A 24034-nucleotide genomic window follows, 5' to 3' on the forward strand; every position below is an offset into this window, starting at 1 on the left:
CTTTTTTTTCACAATGTATCGTCCATTTAGCGCCATATTTTTAATTTTGCAAGTAGTTAAAGAATTAAAAGCCCCCCACAGTTTGTTACAAATTTTCTCCTGAACACGGCAATACCCCATATGTGGCCATAATCTGCTGTATGGGTACATGGTGAGGCTCAGAATGGAAAGAGAGGTATTTGGATTTTGGAGGGCAGATGTGGCTGGAATAGTTTTGAGGGGCCATGTCACATTTGCTGAGCCCCTAAAGTACCAATACAATGGAAACCCCTCAAAAGTGACCCCATTTTATAAACTACACCTGTCATGGAATGAATCAAGGGGTATTATCATTTTGTGCCTAAAATGCTTCCAAAAAATGAATGTCCAAAATGAAAATTGAAATTTTGAAAGAAATATGCCATTTCGGTGCCCAATACATTGCACCCACTTTGTGTTGTCAGAGACCTGCACTCCTAAAACTATTAAGGGGCCATCCCGAGGGGCAAAAAAATATATATGTGGGTGTAAACTGCTGCTTGGGTACACAGCAGGGCTCAGAAGGGAAGGAGCACTGCGCTTTTTAGCTTTTGGGGTACAGATTTAGAGGGACTTTCTGGGGGCCATGTTCCTTTTGGAGAGACCTGGAGGTAACTGTAAACCCCATTTTGTAGGGGCAAGTTTAGCGTCTCTGCAAAAGTGTCATGGCATCCAAAAACCAAACCATCTGTGCTCCAAAAACCCAATAACCCTTCTGTGTCCGTCTGTGCCCTAATATCAGTTTATAACCACTTATGACATTACGTACGTTATCCCGGGTACACCAGTGTCATACATGTGCCCTAATATCAGTTTATACCCACATATGACATTACGTCCGTTATCCCGGGTACACCAGTGTCATACATGTGTCATAAACTGTAGTTTGGGCACACAGCAGGGCGCAGAAGGGAAGGAGCGCTATTTTGGTTTCTGGAGCACAGTTTGGTTTTTGGACGTCACTTTTGCAAAGCCCCTGAATTGTCAATAAAGTGGAATCCGCAGACATGTCACCCTATTTTGGACACTAGCCCACTGATGGGATTTATCAAATGGAGTAGCGAGAATTTTTAACCCTTGAGTGTTGCATTTATTTAGTTTCCAGAAATGAAATCGCAACTGATAATGAGAAGTTAAAAATGAAAAATTTCCAGAGATTCGCCATTTCAGTACCCGATATGTTGTGCCCAACTTATGTCAGCAGAGACACTCCAAAAACTGGTAAGCGGGTGGTATCCTGGGCACAACAGCTTTCAGAGCGTTCATCTCTGATACAAGTCGGACACAACATATTACGCACTGAAATGACGGGTTCCTGGAAAAATGGTCATTTTCACCTCTCACAATCAGCTTCGTATTCATTTATGGATAATAAGTTATAGCAAAACTTGGGGGTTAAAAATGCTGTCTGTACCCCTGGATAAATCCTTCAGGGGTGTAGTTTCCAAAATAGGGTCTCATATCAGGGGATTCCACTTTACTGGCGTTTCAGCTGTGCAAAAGTGTCATGGCATCCAAAAACCAAACCGTCTGCGCTCCAAAAACCCAATAACCCTTCTGTGTCTGGCTGTGCCCTAATATCAGTTTATTACCACATATGACATTACGTCCGTTATCCGGGGTACACCAGTGTCATACATGTGGCATACATGTGGCATAAACTGCAGTTTGGGCGCACAGCAGGGCGCAGAAGGGAAGGAGCGCGATGAGGCTTTTGGAGTACAGATTCAGATGTTTGGTATCTGGACGCCATGTCATGTTTGTAGAGCCTGTAAAGGTACCAGAAAAGTGGATTCCCCAAAGGAGTGACCCCATTTTGAAAACTGCACCCCTCAAAGAATTTCTCAGGGGGTGTAGTGAGTATTAGTATCCGGACGTGACTGCACAGCGGATGGCGAAGAGGGAATGTATAAGCGGTGCGGAAAACATTGCAGACACCAAATTCCCTACTATGTCCCAGTAGCTCCTATGATTGGGGGAGTCACTCTGGGGGTCACTTTGGGGGTCACTTCTGGTGTCTGTTCCCTCATAAGCTGTAAATCTGGGGTGTCCCCTGATATTCGCTCACACTGCTTATACATTCCCTTCCTGACGCCGCCAGTTGTATTCTAATAATTTGGCGATTTTGGGGTTTTTTGTCTTCACATTGGTAGATGCTATATTTTCTTTATTCTTTTGGTGACGTGGCCATATAAGGGCTTGTTGTTTGCGGGATGTGATGTATTTTGTAATGACACCATTTTTGGGTGCCTACAACATACTGAATACATTTTATTAACTCTTTCTTGCTGGATTTAAAAAAAAAAAAAAAATCAATCCTGGCATTGAGTTGTACCCTTTAAATTTTGCACCATGCAGCGTACAGTATAAGTAACATGTAGCCTTTATTCTGCGGGTCAGTACGGTTACGGCGATACCTCATTTATAGTATTTTTTTATGCGATACTAATTCTGCAGAACAAAAACACATTTGGGGACATAAATCAGTGATTTTTGCATCGCCATCTTCTGAGAGGCGTAACATTTTTATTTTTCGGTTGACAGTGTTGGTTGAGGGCTTATTTTTTGCGGGACAACCTGCGCTTTTTATTGGTACTGTTGTGGGGTGCATATGATTTTTTGATCACTTTTTATAGCATATTTTGTAAGGTGATATGGTGAAAAATCATTACTTCCGGCGGGTTTTTTCCATTTTTTTTTTCAGATGTACACCGTATACATTAAATATTATTTCAGTTTTATTGTACAGGTTGTTACGGACGCGGCGATACCAAATATGCATTGTTTTTATTAATTTTTAGTACCTTTTTTTATATAATTCATTTTGTATAGAGAAAAAGGGATTTTTGGGCTTTATAACTTTATTACTTTTTTTTTTTTTTTTTTTAACTTTTTCATGTGTCCATTTAGGACACTTGAATCAGTTGATGCTTTGATGAAAGCACCAACTGATTCTGTATAGTAGCTTGCAAGACACGAGCAGGACATGAGCCTGCTCGTGTCCTGCAAGCAGCAGAGGAAGTGAGACACATCGCTCACTTCCTCCATCGGTCGGCAGGATCAACCAGGTATGTGGGGGCTCCGGTAGTCTGGGGTCACTGGCCAGACCCCAGACTACCTTCTACTGACATCGGCACCCCCCGATCTCGCCGCGGGGGGGTGCCGATCAGCTTCAATCTGCGGCGGATCCCTTTCGATCGCGCCGTGATGTTTCACGGCAGGATCGAAAGGGTTAAAGCGTTCAGTCGGAACTGAGTCCGACTGAACGTTGTTGAGGGGGTGGTTAGGTGTCAGTAACACCTAATACCTGCCCTCCCCCTGCCCCACCCCCTGCCTAGTGAGTCTCTGAAGACCGGCCGTAAATTTACTATCGGCTGGTCTTAGAGACCAGGACTGCTGGCCGTAAATTTACGGCCAGCGGTCCTTAACCGGTTAAAGGGGTTGTGCCATCTCAGGAATCCTATCTATACTGCTAGTTTATGTGGATTTAAGACTTTTCCTAAATACATTGCTTTATCAGAACTACTTTGTTTAGCCGCTATCTGTTACGGTTCTCTGTGTATATATAAAATAATAATAAACACAACCAGAACCGCTAAGCCGCAGAGCACTGTGGCAAGGTCCACAGGCCCAGATGGGCAGCCGTTAGTCTTAATTATGCACCACCAGTTGAACTGCACTGGCAGTGATGTTGTGCAACACAAATGTGAACAGGCGGAAACAGAGTCTCCTCAGTTAAACGACACTGGGAGAGCGTGCTAAAGTATACTAGTTGAGCAAGTGAAGCTTTGCCAGGAGCCCCTGCTATACAGCAGGAGAACCAGGCCTTAGCCTGTGCTTCACTCTACTGCAAACACACAAGGCTGCCAGGAGTTAGCTTCACTCCTGGTCAGTCACAAAACAAACTCCTAACTTTAAAGGAGATACAAAGCAATTGAGCTAGGAATGGGTAAACTGGTTTCAAAGGGCAGCTCCAAGGGATTCTAGCTGGATCCCTACTCAGCTCCTAGAATTGACAGGAACCTGGCCCTAACTTCCTGTCTCAACATATGTTAAGCAAAGTGTGAGCACTGGGCGGGCGTCGGCTCACACTTTTTAAAAGCTAATCCCCGCCCAACAGGGTGGTGGCATAACATCACTGATCATGCTCAGTAAGGCCAAACTGGGACTTAGCCTCAGAGCGGAGCCAAAATGCCTGAGCATGCTCAGTAGGGAGAGAATGGCACTTAGCCTCTGAGCGGCTCCAAAATGCCTGAGCATGCTCAGTGGGCCGAAAACTGGACTTAGACTCCAGACATCCTATTGCACAACGCCGAGGGCGAGGTTCGGATTAGCCCGCAGGTGGCGCTGTGCGCCATGATGGAACCCTGCGAGACCCGATCCTAACACTATCTTAATTTATTCACTTCATTGTTTACACTGTGTTTCCCTAACCATGGGCCTGATGATGAGCTTATCTCCTCGGTCCACAAGTGAGGTAGGTCCCTGCTCTTAGGGAGGGGGGGGGGCTGAGCTTGTATTTCTGAGCTGTGTATCTCTCTGCCACAGACAAGTAATGTAGCTCCTGCTCTCAGATAGGGGAGGGGGAAAGTGAGTGATCCGTGCTTGTATTTCTGAGACGTATGTCTCCTGCTCTTACAGTTATCAGTTGGTTTAATTGAATTTGGCTGATAAGGGGTGAGATAGGGAGTCCGGCACCTCTGTATGTAAACACAGACCTAAAACGGAGCTTATTGTAATCAAATCCAGCTCTGCTAAATCAGCTTCATATTGTGCATCTTCCAGTGATACTGTGGTAATTTATGTACAACCAATCCCTCATTACTGACTGCAAACATAATGCTATAAAGAGAGATAGCAAACCCTGCCCACCAATGTACCAAGAAAAGCAGGAAGTGAAGAGAGCATACAGCATACAGGTTGCTCAGCAAGTCAGTTGGGAATACTCCTTTTACATACATTGTGTAAGGCTGTAGAACTATAAAGACACTTTCCAGCTAAATATTGTATTTGATTGTGAACAACATTGAAATCTAAGGTATTGTTTAGCAAACATCCAATGATTGTGATGACAATACTTTAATGATATTCTGTCAAAAACCATGGGGCCATGCAAAACATCATTTTTCAATTGAAGCATCCAAAGCAACTGGACACTGGTAGTAGGTGTTCTGATAAGGGATTAAAACAACAGGAGATGCCATGACATGTATATAACAGCAATACTAGTGATAGCAGAACCACTTTGTCATGAACCAGATTCAACACGAATATTTCTAATGGCTATTCACTTTAGAGGAACAAAAATGGTTGCTGCCATGTGTTTCACTAGAAAATACAGAGGAGACAAGTGTGCAATGACTCAGACTCTGTCTGTGAGTTACTGTGACAATGTAACAACACTTGACAGTTTCTCAACCAATAGAAATCAATAGGTGGACCTTACAGTGCTAATGTCATATGGAGTATAAAAGTTTTTTACACTTGTGACCAGCCTTCAGTAGCTGTAAATGCTGGACATGCAAATAGATCTGTGGTCCATCTCTCAGGCTAGCACAGTCCAGAAAAACAACAGGAATTCCAGTAATAGTTAGAGGAATAGAATTTAGGGACTCAATCAATTACACAGATTAGTTTAGTGATAGAATTCATCAAGTGATAGGGTAGGTTCATAGTCAGTAACTGACAGTAAACCCTTTCATTGCAATAATCTAATTTTGTCTGTCTGTTCATAGCTTTTTGCAAAATAACTGCCATGTTTGTATAACCCCCCCCCCCAAAAAAAAAACAAAAAAAAAAAAAACAAAAACAGGGGTAGCATCTTTTCCCCCAAAAAAAGGATCATTTTGGAGCATTTTAAATGTTGAAATGTGTTAAGGCAAGTGTCAGTGCAGTGTGTGGTTACAGTTTGAGTTTGTATCCACTGCTTATCCTTCATTTTTCCATAGATATACATTTCACTTTCACTTCAACATAATTTCTGCTGTGTTTGCCTTAGAGAGCTAGAATTTGGATACAAAGGAGCTCTAAGAGAGTTGCAAACTATATTTTAAACCACTTTAAGGTGTGGTTCATATCGTACTTGTTCTATCTGACCTGAATCTTGGTCTTGAATTGAAGCTGAAACAAAACAAATCTTGAGAGTATCACCTATCTTTAAGCAATACTTGGATACAAGAGCATATTAAAAATGTATTTCCAAGTGAGAAATTGTTATGTATTACGTGATCTGTAAATACTATACGTGCCTACATGCACCCACCCAGATGTATTATGAAATTCTAACATATTGTTATATTGTACTAAATTGGTTTTGTGAGTCTGTAACCACAATGTAGCAGAGTTTAGGGTGGACATATCTGTACCTCCAGTGGCTGTGGGGTTTCATAGTAGCTGATTGGATGGGATGCCAAGAATCGAACTCCCGTGGATTAGACATTTATGACCTATCCTAAGGCGACACTGCAGTAAGCCATTACTATGAAGATCTTGAAAAAAACTTTACAATATATTCATTAGCACAATGCAATTCATTGCAATTCATACTTGCTGTTTTAAAGTGCAAGTCTCAAAGAAAGCACAAGTAACACAAAGTTTGTGGTCTTACTGTTCTTGTATGTTATTAAAAATCCTTTGCAGCCATTTCTTTCCTACACCTGTTTTTGATAGTTGAGAGACTACTTACATAGAAAGATATTGTAGTAGCATCAGTGGCGTAACTACCACCATAGCAGCGGTAGCAGCTGCCACAGGGCCCGGGGCATTAGGGGCCCGGTGACAGCTGCTACCGCTGCTATCATTATTCTCAGAGGTCTTTTCGGACCCCCGAGTATAATGATCGGGGCCCCCTGTTGGTGGAATACTTTCCACCAACAGGGGGCCCCGAAGCTGCAGCAACGGCTGAGACACAGGAGCTGCAGCTCTGGCTCCTGTCAGCGCTTCAGGATGCTCTCCCTCTCTCCCCCCTCCCTTTCTCTGCTGTCCTCTGCCCACCAATGAGAGGAGGAGGCGGGGCTTATCCCTGCCGAGCTCCTGCCGTCCTGCACTGGAGGAAGAAAGGAAGAAGGAAAATGAAACTAAAGCTACACAGGTACATACTGGGGTTACTTATTAATGTCAGGCATATGGGGTGATTACTTGTGTTTTAGTAACTCCATGTGCCTCATATTAATAGCAGTTAACCCCATCATCTCCCTCACATTAACCCCTGTGTGCCTCACCATAAGGGTTACTGATATGTGAGACATATGGGGGTAATAATAATGAAGATACTTTATTATTACCTCCATGTCTCTCACATATCAGTAACCCTTATGGTGAGGCACACAGGGGTTAATGTGAGGGAGATGATGGGGTTAACTGCTATTAATATGAGGCACATGGAGTTACTAAATTGTAATGCACATGACCAGATTTTTTATCCACAATTTGTCCTGGTATAGCGGTCAGCGGGTGACGTGACAGTATTTAGTCCTGTAGGGGCCACTATTGGGTATAATACTGTGTGCAGGGGACACTATTGGGTATAATACTGTGTGCAGGGGCCATTATTGGGTATAATACTGTGTGCAGGGGCCACTATTGGGTATAATACTGTGTACAGGGGCCACTATGGAACATAATAGAGCGCGCAGGAATGCGTAGGAGGGACTCGGTCGAGATCTTTGGTGTCGGGGGGGGGGGGGGCCCATGTCAAAAGTTCGCCACGGGGTCCCGCCATTCCTAGTTATGCCACTGGTAGCATAGTAATATATTAACATCAAATAGTAACCTACTACACGTGAAATGAGTTGTGGAAGGGCAAAAGAGGAGTTAAGTAAAGTATACGCTGCAGAGGCACTCCTGAAGATATATATATATATATATATATATATATATACAGTATATATATATATATATATATATATATATATATATATATTCACAAGTACACAAGTACATCTATTGCATGCAGTTTCTGAACCTTAAAATTCAATGGATTGTAAGGTTCTGCAAGAGACTGAAGAGACAATTATTGGAAAAATGTTTAGAAACGGTAAATAAAAGATTTTGCTCAAGGTCGCCGGCTTTATGGCACTTTTTAATTAGTGACTTAGCTTTAAATCTATTGATTAAACTGTTTTCTCCATCATAAACTACTATAGCACATTGACACATACTGTGCGTCATAATGTCTAGTGAGGGGTGCTTATTCCAGTAGAGGGGACAGGTGAGTGAACCTGCTCTGTCCTTTATGTACCTCCTATTCCTTTTAATGGACAGCGACCATGCCTGCATTGGGGTACATTGCTTAGGTGTGATGAATATACTTTAAATGAAAATCAATTTACATTTAATTTCTACAGTTCTTAAAATAGCCAAATATCACATATTTACATGTTAATACAGTGTGTATCAGGCAATTGCAAATAATGGTTCAGTCCATAAACTCAAATTACTCAACAATAAAGTACATGTCAGGTTGGTGGTAACTGAAATCTGCTGAAACATTGGTCATTTTGACCTTCAAATTCCCAGCTGGACCAAGATATATTCCTTCTTTTCTTCTTGACAGTGTCAACAGGGTGACTCGAAAATTGAACTACAGTATTATACTTTGAGTATACACATTTATAACAAAACAATAGGCTATAGCAAAAAAAAAACAAAAAAAAAAAAAAACACTACTGTGCTTCACAATACATGCATTAATATTGATTTCTTCAAAAAGTCCCGTTTCAGCAAAAAGTAAAAGAGCTGTCTGTGCCAATATTTTTCACTTAATTCTTGGAGAAATCATAATAGAACTATAAAAAATACAGGGTAATTTTACAAGGTTACTGATACTATACTTCCTGTATATACATTAGACACGTTTTAAGTTAATTCAGTTCTCTCCAAAATAAATGCAGGAATTGGAAAAAGTCACCAGAAAATAGACCTGCTAATTCCCTGACAAATCGGTAGCAAAATAAGCTGGAAAATAAAACCTTGGCAGGTATCTACATTACCATTAAGTGCATTTGATTAATCACCCCCATTATCTTTCTTAGCAGTCCTTGGATTTTTGCCCTTTTGTGCTTATACACAGAATGATTTAACTAATGCCACTTCTTTTATTAGAATATGTTCATGTTTCCTTCTCAAAAACAGAAACTTGCCATGCAAGATAGAAATGCAAATAATCATAATAGTAATTTGCATTATTATCATCATTATTTTGTATATTCTTCAACTAGCATATAATATAATATAATCGTGTCAGTAGAAAAATATTGTGTTAATAACATGACAAAATATAGCATATTTTCCTAAAAAAAAATTACAGCTTCAACACTGCCTAATATACAGTCAATTAAGGGACAATTATGAGCCTGAAACGTGTTGTGTTGAGGTTTTGAATAATGCATTCTACTAAGGAGATGCCTTGGTAAGCACAAATTTATTTTCTTTGCACCTTTTCTGACCCTGGAATTGGTGTTACTTTTGGTCTTCTTCTGATGATAGCTTCAAGCAAAAGTCATCTTCAATCCCATTCCTGCTGAAATCCCATTCCTGATAAAGGAACTGGCCAAATTGAGGCTATGTCACCATGTCTGCTGGAGGTTTCCTCTGTTGTAGATGAATCCAGCAAAATGACATAATAGATACCAAACTAACCCCATTACTATCAATGGAGTCAATCACGAACCCTTTGTTTTTATCAAATGGCAGAACCGTTGTGATTGGGGTTTCTACCTTTCTGTTTCTTCAATCAAGCAGAATAATGGAATCCCATTTGGCCTAATTAGGAGAAAAGTGAGAACGATGTGTAGTTTGGACTCTTTTTTTCCACATTCTTTCCATGCAAGGGGAAACCCAAGTTTCTGGAGGGAAGAGCTTCCCCTATGTGCGGCTACATGGGGGGATCCACTGTTCACATATGAGACAGAGGCATCTGCTTACATGTTTTGGATTACTGCTTACTTGGCATCTCATACATGATACTTGTATCCTTTTTTTGATTACTGCTTTAATAAAAATAGATAGACTGCTTGTTACAATATATCAAACTTGTGGTGGGACTCTTTAAATTGGTTAAAGGAGTTGTTTGGGGATATAAACATTTCTTTGGTTGTTTATGAAAGTACTGTCCAAGTAATAAAACCTTCTAATATAGTTTGTGTGAAAACTGCAATAATAGCCCAATTTTAGCGAAGGTCCTTAATCTGCACTTCTGCTATTGTTCTGACACAGGCTGGGAAAGTCAATGAATAGACCAGCACAAGGTGAGGATAAGTCTAGCAAACAAATCAGACACCATGGTATGGTTTACACTAAGTTCACACTTGAGCTAGGATTTCCATTCTTCGGATCCACTTGGGGACCCAAAGAATGGAAACCCAATCTGCTTACAAAGCGGTTACCAGTGGAAGTGCTTGCAAGACTTTTCTCTTTGCATTTTTCAAGTGGAGTGGAGAACATAATCCCCGAGCGCTCTCAGAGCGCAGATGTGAACACAGACTTACACATTTCAGATGATTAAATCTTACTCATAGGGGATACAGTCAGTTCTCTCTTTTTTTTGGTGACATACTTGAAGAGAGCTGGCTATCTGGCTTAGTTCATTAAATGGCTAGTCATGTCTCTGTGTCTGCCATTTTGAAGCATTGGCTTAGCTATTGACCTGAACCAGCTTTCTGCCTGTATCAGAATAAAAGTGGAACATCTGGATCTGCAAGAACGTCTGAAATTGGGCCATCGGTACAAATTTCATTATTAAATCTTATTAGTAAGTGTCACTATAATCTAAGACAGTTTGCATATTATAACTTTCACATCTATACTTTGGATTGAATTTCCGTCTCCATTTCCTCGATAAACTAAATGAAAAAAGATCGAAGGGAGACTGTAGATTATAGTATAAACTTTCCCGTGTCCATAACTATAATTTAATATCATTATTAGAGAGAGACACCATTTAGCACATCTTGTGTCTGTGGTGACTAATCTTTCTCAAAGAATAAGACTGCAGAACACAATATTAAGTATGATAATGTTAAGGTGCAGGAAATGTAGGTTAATGAAATGTTTTGCATTATGTTCTAGAGCTGTCAAATGTTTCCAATAATACAACGTATGACATTTACCTGTACCCTATGCAAGCAATGGACAATAACACGTTATTTGCAACACCCTAAAGCAATGCCATTTCATTTTATACAGCAAAATGTTTACAAAAGACAAAGTAACCATTGGTTCTATATTTCATGGCATCCAGTGATGCCGTTAATAATAAGCTGTCAATCCAGAATCCAGAATGGGTTAACAACATACTGTAAGGGTCATATGCTCTCTGAACATTAATCCAAAAGTGCCACAGGAGAACAGTAAAACAGACGGCAGAATGGCTGAGAGCAATATAAATCTTCCTGAAAACAGCCAGCTTACATTTTATAGTTGGTGTGGTTTTTACCAGTCCAGACATCAGAAATTCAAGTGCGCCAGATGAAACGTGCATAAATGTAGCATAATAAAACAGCTCTGATCTGTGCCCATAGGTGTACAATCATGATGGAGCACCTCAAGGAAATCTGTAAATCTGAAGAAAAGTGATGTATAGTGATGTATAGCAAGTTCTTTGGTTTCACATCTATTCACATATGATAGCATTGCTTTAAGCTCACCCCAAACATTTACCTAGGGTTACTTGTCTTGTAATTATAATGAGAGAATCTTTTCTTCTCTTCTTATATCCAAAGCATGTTTCTGTAATCTGTCTGGAGTTTATATGCACTTTGATGAATATGATCTAAGAGTATATATCTGTAAGTAGAGTTCTTTCATTCAAACTCCCATATTACATGGCACTAAAGGCAAGCAGAAGTGTGAATTTAGATGTGGATGAGAAGGAAAAAAATCATAAACTCAAAATCAGCATAGCATAAAGTAAAACAGATTATTGAACTGGTTGAGCAAATAAAGCCTATTCCTTGCATAATAAACAGTAATAATAAAGCATGCATCATTACATTAGTAAGGCTAGGACTTCGCAGCAACATGAGGACACCCTACAATTCATAGTAAAATAACAACATCCCAACAATTAATATATAACATTAAGGATTTGCAATGGAAATAGTGCAAGTTCATAAGGCCCATGAGGGTGACGGCTCACTCCTATGGTCACAGAGGCTTTGGAGCCAAATGACCTTACTGCCTACAGTGGCACAGTGATGAAGAGGTCACCCTTGTATGAAGTTAAAGGGTCTCCAGGGGTACTTCTTGTGTGTCTTCTGAATGCTGGTGTTTCAGAATGTTCTTGACACTTGTTGGTGAGTGTGAATGAAGCACAGGAGACAGTATGGCAGGTAAACAGGTGATGCTTACAGTACAGTTCCTTAGCCGTAGAGATGAGCGAACACTGTTCGGATCAGCCGATCCGAACAGCACGCTCCCATAGAAATGAATGGAAGCACCTGTGATGTTGACTTTGCCGGCGGCCGGCTGGCGTCACAGGTGCTTCCATTCATTTCTATGGGAGCGTGCTGTTCGGATCGGCTGATCCGAACAGTGTTCGCATCGGCTGATCCGAACAGTGTTCGCTCATCTCTACTTAGCAGGTTTCTTCCAGTCACAAAGCAACATGAAGGCACATTAATGTACAGTAAACAGTGACCTCATGTTGGATACTTTGTAAACACAAAAAGAAGCAGCATTTGTTCTTCCTTCCTTCTTCTAGTCCTCAGACTCTTGTGACCCTGGCGATCTGGCCATGGATACTAAAGATTATCAGTACATCAGTGATATTCACTTAGGCCCCGTTTACACGGGGCAAGAAGGGGCGGATTTTGGCGCTGAATCCACGTGATAATCCGCCCCCTCACAATAGCGGTCTATTTAGAAAAAAAAGAAGCGAGCTGCCCTTTCTTCAGGCAGATTCCGCGACTGACACAGATTTGCGTCCACCTCGCGACAGCACCCTCCGGACTAGACCCATTCATTTGGCCCTAATCCTTAGTAGAAAGTCGCAACGGGATGCCGTGTACTACACCGGCATCGCATCGTGGCAGCTGCGAAGGAATATGCACTGCGGCATCTCCGTGTGAACTAGCCCTTAGAATCAGTTACAGGAAGGTTTTTTTGTGATCAAAGGGGTCTGGTGATATGGGACTGCCCATTGTGGCCATAACTACCACTAAATAGCATGGAAAACTAAAGGCTCTTCCCCACAAACTAGTGCACTAACCTAAGGCTAATTCCAGACTCTCTGAAACAAGTCCAAACATACTAGCTAAAAGCTGGGATAAGCTTACAATGGCTAAGCTCCTCTACCATCTAGAGACCACTGAGCACGAGCCTGTTTTCAAAGCAGCATAGGAATGGTTTTGTTGAGCAAACAGTATAAAGCTGAGAAAGTGCAAAGATAGTAAATAACATTGCAAAACATATCACACATCAATAAAACGGTATACCACTATGAAGTAGCCCTTTTAGGAGAGTTATATATGCCACCTTTTTAAAAGAAAAGCAATTTAAGTTGAACAGCGACCAAAAATAGAAAGTTACAAAGCAAGAGCATATAAGACAGACAAAACAGCATCAAATACACAGGTCGAATAGTCACATTAAGTGTAAAATAGTCAAAGGTCAAAAGTCTCATTCACAGAAGAGTAATCCTATGAAGGCACCCAAGGTTGCTATAAACAAAGGTACATACTACACCTGGAAACAAGGACAAAACCAGTCGCCATAATAAAAGTAATTTCACATTATGAAGTGAAACCTGAGATTTTGCTTTGGAGTCATGGGTTTTAACAAATCAAATCAAATCAAAAAAGCTTTATTGGCACGTCCAAATGGGTATTTGGCATTGCCAAAGCTAGTAAAGTGGGCGGTGGGGGGGGGGGAAGTTGGCTTCGGGTGGGTGAGTGGTGGGTATAGGAGGTGGGGGGTGGGTGGTTTGGGTTATAACAGTCCATGGAGTTTCATCTTCCTTTTCGTTGGTGACCGCTATATGGGAAGGTGGGGTTGGAGGTGGTAGGTGGGGTGGATAAATATAACAGTCCATGGAGTCTCATCTTCCTCTTAGTTGGTGACCGCTATATGGAGAGTCTATCACCAGAATCCAGCATATCAATCCAGTCACATATAAGGTTAGGATAACTTGAAACGAAGTGTTTTCCCATTATGACTCATTGCCTCCATCGCCAAGGTATTGCCATTTTTGTCATCATGCAAATAAATTTTGGAGCAATGACAATGCCCGCATTGTTCCAAGAGCAGATTTGCAGGTTGATATAAACAATGATATGTAGGCCACAGACACACCACTTCACTAGGGGATAAATAAATTTGATTGGGTGACCCTAACCTATCTATCTGCAGGGCTGGGTTGATATACTGGTTTCTAGTGGCAGACTCCCTTTATGGGTTTATGAACTTTGGCATGGAGCTTATATGGCTTTCTATTCCAGAGCTTCACAGCCCCTGTGCAGGCTCCGTAAGGATAATGTATCTGTACATACAAAGTCTGAAAGAATGGCTTGGTAATTTCTATTGAATTTATATATAAGGCCTTGTATGCCTCTGTGTAATATCAGAGGTTACTGAAAGTACAGCACAAGACGTATGCACCTCTATCGCCATCTGCATGAAGTCTCACTGTACCTATTTGTGTGATCATCTCATGACCAAAAAAGATTGTCCTGTTCAAAGACTACAGGTAGAGATTTTTTCAAATTGAGAGGACCTACAAGGTTCTGTATCTCTAAAATATTATGACATGAAGCTGGATAGCTTTGTGAGTTGTTTTAGAATTCACATTCCTATTCCTGTGTAATGCCTCGTCTATTTTACCATTCTCTTTGTCTATCTGCTCTATCATTATTATTTGCATTCATAGTAAATCAACAAGTTCTAAGCAATGCAATCGAATGGATTTATTGGGTACACGTTCTTTCTTTGTGTACACTGTAAATCAACAAGCTGTAAACAAAGCAATAGATTGAAAGTCTTTGTTAAGAGGCCTAAATAACTAATGTACATTCGGGTAATTAAGGCCTCAAATATTGATGTGAATGCAGCTTTGCTTTTTTATGCGCTTATAATGACTTTGGTCTACCAGATTACATTTTTTGCCTTCATTGGTGGATCTCCTATTTAATGTATAAATTGCAATAGCTTTTTCAGCATTTTTTATTCATACTCTTTTTATTTTATTAGGATGATTATTTTGAAGCGCTTGGCATACATACCTTATGAAATATATATTTTATAGCCGTACAAATGATGTTCAGTTCAGAAGAAAAGGAAATTACATTATTTCATAAAATAAGTAAATTTATACATGGAATACCTTTCACCATCCAGATGCCTCAGATATTGCTAAATGACTTTAGCTTTGCCGTAGGTTGTTTAGATTCGATATATCTACATGTGTTGTACATCATTTATACCAATATTTGACTAAACAATTGTGAAAAGGCAACCAACATAAAAAAAAAGTTGCAAAAATTGTTGCAAATTCACTTCAGGATGGGGGTGATTTAAACAGCGGAGTAACATCTCAGGACAAAAATGGTAGGCTTAAAATTTCAGTAAATTTTTGAGACACAAAGAATTGTAGCATGCTGCATCAAATATTGTATAAAATATTCTTCTGCAGGGTAAAATAGATTAATAGTATAGCATCATGTGGAGCATCATACAAAGACACATGAAGCGCAAAAGGCTCTATAGTATTTTTTTGCTTGCATAGCATTTCCTTTTTGATCCGCACTTCAGCCTCCGACTCATAACTGTTCCCATCCAGTGTAACATGTACCTGGGATGTATTTCTCATAATGTTGATAGAAAATGCATAATACAGAAATATTTTCATACATTATCCATACATTCAAATGATTTACAGCACTTGACCTTAAGATTATAAAAGAACAGCTTCTAGTAAGAGCTGTATCTATCACTCAAACAAATGTATATACATGTATCTGGAGTTTTTCAAAACTACATATATGAGTGATAAAGTACTCAGAATATACTATATTCATGTGCACAGCAAAGAACACATTTCATGGCTTTAGTGCTGTTAGATACATTGTAGGTGACATGCTATATGGTTTGTCTAAATGTGATGTTTGCAAATGTAACCCTCTATTTGTCTCTACCTTTGCCTCATATCTAAAGAATAACATGCTATTATGATTACACTACACAACAACAAAAAACTTTCTGCGGATATCTTGGTATACAATAATTGATCTTAGTCAATTTGAACATGCTGATTTCGAATATGCAAACCGTTTTTCTGTATCACCCTCCATTCTTGAAATATCCACGATCTAACATTTTAAATTTCTATTAATTACTTCAAAACATAAGAAATGTAATTTTTGCACAACAACTTGTATTTTAAAAGTCATGGCTACATTAATTTTAAACGTAAACATGAACGTGGCTATAGCTACTGAAATGCTATATAACATACATAATTATATGATAATCAAAAATTTGGTTTGAATTCTAATATCTGTAAAATATGTGCAAAAATTTGTTAAACTTGTTTCCCTATCTCCCTTGTTTATAAAACAAATCCCTTAATAAAACTTGATTATACATAAAAATTCGTTAAACATGTTCATGGTTTAAATTTCTTGGCTGTGGACATCCGCTTATACTGATGAGTTGACAAATCACGCTGAAGCGTTCAACAGTAGTCTGCCAACATGGCTGCACTTCACCGACCCTGACAGAGTGACTCCTTCACCGAAATGACCTGCTGGTGGAAGCGCTCACCATGTTCATTGCTGACTGAGCCTAGGTTTTCTAGAAAGGCTATTCCACACATACTTTTTGTATGTAAATTGTCTCAGTAGATTTTGAATAAGTCCATTTTTATTCATATGCTACTGAGCCTTCTCCGTGCACCCGGAAATCTGTTCGTGCACTGTCTTCTGTTTATATAGCACAAGCTGCTGCTGCTGACTCCTCCCTGCTCTGTTCGGGGCACACCTAGGTATACTGCACATATACAGAGATGTGGCAGAGCTGAGACGCGGGCACAGGCGGATCTTCGGCAGCAACAATTGCATGCATATACGCGTGTCGTTGCTAACAACAACACGTGGACGAAGTCGCAGGCAGATGCTAGTATATACAGTGTTGGCCAAAAGTATTGGCACCCCTGAAATTCTGTCAGATAATACTTATTTTCTTCCAGAAAATGATTGCAATCACAAATTCTTTGGTATTATTATGTTCATTTAATTTGTCTTCAATGGAAAACCACGATAACTCGCGGCAGAATCAGCGCTGATAAAAAGACTCCCGCTAGGAACACATTGAAATCAATATGAAGCTTTTTTACCCACTGATTTCAATGTGTTCTGCGCAGAAAATGGAACCCATTGAAGTTAATGGGAGTCTTTTTATCAGCATTGATTCTTCCACAAGTTATCGTGGCAGAATCAGCGCCACTTTACTCCCCATCACAGGGAAAAGGCATTCAAAAGAAGATTACGCGGCTGTACTTGGGGCGCAGGGATAATACCCCCTGTACTCCGTGGAGCTAATTAGCATACGGATAAAAAGCTTTTTTTTTTACAAAATTACTGGGAGGCTCTTGCTAATAAAGAAATGCCTGGAATCGACTTTATAAAGGCTAATTCACTGTCTGATTACTTTCAAATTGAGTTTCTTAATAATAGACTTCTTTTAATTTTGCTTTAGTCAGATGAACAAAAACAAGCATTCAATGCCAAGGTGCGAATATCTTTAAAACTATGTCTCGCGGCAATGAGTAAGACTTTCATTACTTGTGAAGACCTTTGATTATAATCTATTAAATTTGTTTACGATTGTCATAGTAATTAGGAAAGTAGTAATAATCAAAAATATCGTAAAGAACTAAGCTAGTGCCAATTAAGTAAGCAAGAGACTTCAAAATCTTCAGGAATGGCCACCACTAGTGCATGCTACATTCTCGTACAACTACTGCACAATTCTTAGGTGCTTTCCATATTTTGGATCTGTAGGCATTTTATTTACTGCTGTATGGTTCCTCTCTATTTTAGTGGAGGACACTATGGAATTAGTCATGCAATTGAGTTCTACGTGATACAATTTTTCTCATGACTCTGTTTGAAATTAAAGGTATATATACCTCACATGCCAAATCACACTTGAATTTTTTACTTTTCAATTAAGCTGATGGCTGATTTTGTGTCTCAGGTTTCTTTCGATTACTGAAATCAATCTCAAACACCTGTTAGAATTAGTTTGAGCTCAACTAATGGAAACCTGCTTTAGGTTGGGGCCCCACGTGGCATAAACACTGTGGAAAAAAAAAAAAAAATTATAGTCACAGTAAAGTGGATGGGATTCTAGAGAATTCTATCCCAACATAGTGGAAAAAAATGCGTAACGGACATGCCACAATTTCCAAAACCATCGCGACTATGAAAATGGAATGCATGTCAATAATACCTATGGAAACCTCAGTGGTTTCCCTATAGGTAAAATTGAAACAGAAAGTCCACAGAGGAAACCAATGTGGACTTTCTATGAAGGGCATTGAGAGACGCTACGTGGGGTCTTAGCCCTTCCTATATGGAAATTAGGCACTGGGTGTACAGCAGGAAATCAAGTAAGCAAGTGTTCTAGGGATCAGTGTCAGTGCAAAATTAGGTTAGAATGAGAAAATTGAGCAATGTGAGCAACCTTGAATGAAGCATGGTCATTGGTGGTACATTAGCTGGGGCCATATTACACAGCAGCCAGACTTGTTTTCTTGTGCAATATTGTCATGTGTATATAGAGAGTGGTGAGACTGAGGAAAAACATCCAGAGAAGGGAGATCCTGTGGGTGTAAACAACTTCTTGACAAATGATGCGGGGAATCTGAAAAATCATCCTTCAGTTAGTGCAAAGTCGAGCACATTGCAGCCAAATTCAAAACTGGCGCTTCAACTAACTTGTCAGGGATAACAACTCAAGTTTTCTTGGCACAACCTTGGTTCCCTGAATACCTGTTAATGATATCTATGTATTTCATGAGACATTGCTGCAGTTCTGAAGGAGGAAACAACCCTGAGGCACTACTAGATGGGTATTTCTAATAAAGTGACCCTTCAGGGTATATACATATGTGAGAATGAATGTATTTATTATTCAGTCATACTCAACCTTCTCTGAGTTACTGCACCGCTATGGTTCACAATTAATAATGGATTGTAGCCTTTATTAGAAGGAGCAGAGGGAGAAAATGTGATTGTATTGTGTTCATCCTAATCTCTTTGGGGTAGTATTGATGGCTTTGCACTACTGAATTTCCCTCCTCAGATCATTTATACATCCTTCTTGATGGCTTCAGTAAGAACTGGCTGTAGTATGTGCTGATGAAACATATATATACACTAGTTTAGATAGATAGATAGATAGATAGATAGATAGATAGATAGATAGATAGATAGATAGATAGATATGTGTGTTTCACCTGGATTAGTTAATATTGCATCTTGAAATTCTCTTTCTCCCTATGCCATTATTCACACTGCCCTAATCTCTCAGCTCTCAGCAGGACGTACCACTGTTTGGTGCATTCTGCATTGTTTTCCTGCAGTGATATAATTAAAACATCACTGCAATGATAATTGGTGGAAGATATAGTGGAGGCTTTAATATTTTACTTTGTATCATAAAATAAAATCCGAATTCCCTGGGTTACTGTGAATTCAATGAGGTGCAGTTTATTTAGCAAATATTTACTCCAAGGGATGTAAAGCTTTGATGGAATGAAAACACATAAAACTCTTATTTTCAGTGTTCAGAGATACATAGTTTGCTTCCAACTTTGTGGTAATTGCCTCCGAAACATGAATAAATGACTTCAATATGGAGAGACATGGCAGAATAACACCCTCCCTCATGTATTGAATTTTTTGAGATGCATTCATTGTTTCCTAGAAGTGAAGGTAATATTTCTTGCTGTTCACTGTAACCCAAGCTGATGGGAACATAAAAACTCACAATGGTTTATATTGCATACTTTGCTTATGTATAGCAATATTCTTATTAATGAGCCATAGATTTGTCACTATAACGCCTTGCTATCTGCAGACATGTAAGCAGCATATGACACTTTCTACTTGCTGCCTATCTACAGGCTAATCCGAAATTGATATTTCAATTTCAGCAACAGCGTGCTGCACGCGTCATCTGCCACACACGGCGAGATTGCATTCGGCGTCTTAGGATATATGTAGAGACTATTTATGTTATTCCTTATGTATCATAACTCAAAATCAGGGAAGCCTACAAAAAAAATCACTACCATTGATGGATTATATATTTATTTTGCAGAATTAGGCTATTTCTCAGCTGAGGAGAAGTGACAGAGAGAAGTTAGAGTGACAGAGTTCAAAGCATCCTGAAAATGAAGTGAAATATGACCCAGCCGTACCATATAAAATGCCTTCTCGAGGATCCATTTTGTCTTAAACCGCTTCAACCATCATAAACATTCATCTCTATCTAGACCCTACAGCGGTGTTTGCTCATTCAATTTTACTAGACTTCTGTAAGGGATGATTAATAAGTCATCTGTATGTGCAGAGAGATGCAATGTGTCACCATTCTTAAGACTGCATTAAATCACAGAAGTACACTCAAATTTAGGAAAGCAAATGAAAACAAGTCATTGTAACAATAATTACAAAATAGTCTGTGAAAAAATAACTTTTATTATATTTAATATATATATATATATATATATATATATAAACTTTTTGGAATATCTTTAATGATTATTGATGCAAGTTTGGCAAAACTCAATAGGGTAAATGTTAGGGCTAGGATTTCCTATACCAGACTTGCACTGCCTAACTTATTAATAGGCTCATAAATTAGGTCTATATTTGGCACTCAGTGTGTTGGAAACTCAATTGTAAACCACCTAGGGATTGGCATAGAAATAAGCTAGAATTCTCATCAGTTTCTGGCATAAATTATAGAAAAGTATGTGTATCCTGGAAGGTCACTTCCCTTCTGCAAAAGTTGCATCAACATTTTAGAAAAGTGGCAAGTGCTGGGCAAAATATTAAAAAGTTGTAAATTGTTGAGCAAAAATGAACACGCACAAAAATGTCTGACTTTCTTCATGCCAACTGTAGCAGGGACCCCAGAATAAATTATTCCGCTGTGATCCTACATTTTTTATATAGTCTACAAAATGGAGTTTATACAAACTCCTTGCAGATGGTTTTTGCTCTTGGCGGGATTTGAACACCAGGCCTCCAGTGCTGCAAGGCTGCAGTGCTAACCACTGAGCCACCGTGTGGCCCCGCATGGGTTCCAGATCTTGACAAAACTGCTGCACTTACCCAAGTCCCAACTAGAAAGCTCCTCAAACCTACAGATGTGGTTGACCCTAGTAACCTATTCGAAAAGAGTAGGAGCGGTGGTCAGCAATAGAGTTGAGCTGATCTTGAGATTTCAGGATCGATTTTAAAATCCAATTTCTGATCATTTTCCATTCGAACCCGATCCTGATCAATGTAAGTCAATGGGATTTTTTTTAATAATCAAAGATCGGATGTTAAAAATGATCCTGTTCACTACACAGCGTGAAGACCAAAAATTGAAGCCTCCACGCTGTGTAGTGATTAAAAAATCAGCCGGCTACTTAGTCCCCCTACTTACCTGCACAGAACTGCTGCCTCTTCTCCCGGTGTGTACGCTGCTCCCCGGAGCTCCGTTGTTCTCTCCTCTCATCTTCGCACACCGGCATAGCGCTGTGCGCGCCCCCGCCTCACAAGCTAGTGTGACTGATGCTGTGAGAAGGCGGGGCTTGTTGTGGTTTAGGAGAGTGTGGGCGAGTACAGGGTGGGGAGACGTGAGTGCCTACTCCCAGCAGTAACACTAGCCTAGGGAGGCGGTGGTGTGCACAGCGCTCTGCCGGCATGAGAAGAGAGAGAGGAGAGGAGAGAACAACGACCCGGAGCTCCAGGGAGTGGCAGCGGTTCTGTGCAGGTAAATGGGGGTGAGCAATCAGGATCGGAATTCCATTCCCGATTCTTTTTTAGGTGGGATCGGAACCTGATCGTGATCGTGAAATTTACTCGATCGCCGATCGGGATCCAATCTTTTTCAATCCTGATCACTCAACTCTAGTCAGCAACCATCTCTGAGGAACAAGGAACTTCATTGCTGCAAGCAGGTGGGTCACCAAGTCACACTTGGAGGGAGTCAGATGGGTGTCAGGAAGAGCAAGTGCTATTTGGGAGAAAGAGATTTGGAAATTCGATCTGAGTATTACCCCCAGGGTGGATTCCTCTGACTTCCTGTACGTGTTTAGGACAGGACAGGACCACCAGATGTGAGAAAGAGAGCCAACTCCTTGACCGCAATGCTAGCAAAGATTACTATCCGCTAAGTTATATACATGCAATCACCCTGCACCACTGTGTCAAAAGCTTGTAATGATTCTCCTGCAGTCTCACACAGGAGGAGAACCTATGTGATGTTGTCAAAATCGTTTGACTTGGTCCTCTGTTAAGGAGAGACAGAGTTCTCGTTCCCAAGAGACTATAAAGGTGGGCCTAGTTAGGTCTCTTTTCTCTACATACATGTGAAGGATGTGAGCTATTTTCCGTAATTTGGGAAGGGGAGCTTGAATAAATTTTTCGAAGTTGGTGGATTCCTGCCGCATCGTAAATCTAGCATGAAAAAGCGAGGCTATGTGGAAAAGATGTTTCCAGTGCAGTATACTCAGAGTGGGTAGGTTTATGGGTTTTGAGAGTCGGACATCTGTCTGAAAGCGATTGGTCGTTGGGATGGACGACAGGGGAATTCCATTGAATTTGGACCAAAGATTACGAGGGCCATTGACCGAGAGCATGTCTGGAATCAAGGAGAGAGGCATCGCCACAGCCATCTGATATGTGCCAAAGAATGACTTATGTAGAAGTCATACATTTTCATAACATTAATTATTATTGTATAACTTCCCCAGTACTTTATGTAAACCTGTATATGGAAAACCCCTTTAGGCTAAGACCCCATATAGAGAGCTGCAGCCAAAAAACTTTGCGGGAAAAACCGTGGCAGAAACATATTGCATTTTTACCGCAGTGCTTTTTGCAGAAGATTTCCCCTGCGGACTTTCTGTTTCTATTATACCTATGCGGAATCCACCAGCATTTGTATAGGTATAATTGACATGATTTTTTGAAATCTGAGCATGTCCGTTGTGGATATTTTTCTGTAGTATGTGGATGGGATTAACCAGAATCTCATCCACTTTACAGGTACTGTAAAACACTGCGTTTTTTGCCGTGGCATTTATGCTACTTGGATCAATGTCCTCAAGGCAAAAGGAATAGGTTTGACAGTGTATTCTCTGATAACGCAGTGTTAAATATGTAATCATACACATGGAATCTAAGGATAAACTAGAGTATTATCTTATCTTGACTTTCCTAATCCTGTTATCACTTTGAAACTGTATTTTAGCAGTTCAGCTTCACAGTTAAGTGTTTGAAAGATCTTTGCAGCATTAAAAGATTTGATTTCTAAGAGTTGCTTTTATTTTATCAATTCCAGATTTATTTTTTCAATTACAAACCAACCAATTGACTAGATGTGTAAAGTTGACCAAGAACCCTTAATAGTTAAGCTGTGTATACACATGAATTGGCTGAATCAGCTGTTATCATCAGAACGGGCCTAATGTCTCGTATGTAGGGACCTTCCTTCTTCTTCAATGGCAGATTTTGAGGAAGATAAAGATCGGCCAGTTGGATGTCAACTTGTAGATAAGTCGCTGTCAGAGCAGCTAATATATAGAGCCAACGATAGAGTATTAGCCATGTTTTTTGGTACTTACTATGTGCATTTTTTATATCTATGTCCCTATGAAATTGTTCAATAAGCTTGTTTGGATTTGATTCCATGATTCGGAGGTGTGACCCTTGTTTGTCTCTTTTTGTTTAGTCCAGCATTAAGATAATATAAATTTAGTTCATACGGTTTTTGTGCTTTTCATTGGGTGTCACAATAA

At 39.9% G+C, this 24034-nt stretch overlaps 1 protein-coding gene and 1 pseudogene across 1 annotated transcript in view; both read left to right on the forward strand.

The window, feature by feature from the left end:
- GRM8 (glutamate metabotropic receptor 8) overlaps window positions 1-24034 on the forward strand; it is a 744367-nt gene that overhangs the window by 34207 nt on the left and 686126 nt on the right. The window lies entirely within an intron of this gene.
- On the forward strand, window positions 5288-5429 carry LOC142205428 (small nucleolar RNA SNORA17; annotated as a pseudogene).

This window comes from Leptodactylus fuscus, chromosome 5 (assembly GCF_031893055.1).
Source record: "Leptodactylus fuscus isolate aLepFus1 chromosome 5, aLepFus1.hap2, whole genome shotgun sequence".
NCBI classification, from domain to species: Eukaryota; Metazoa; Chordata; class Amphibia; order Anura; family Leptodactylidae; genus Leptodactylus; species Leptodactylus fuscus.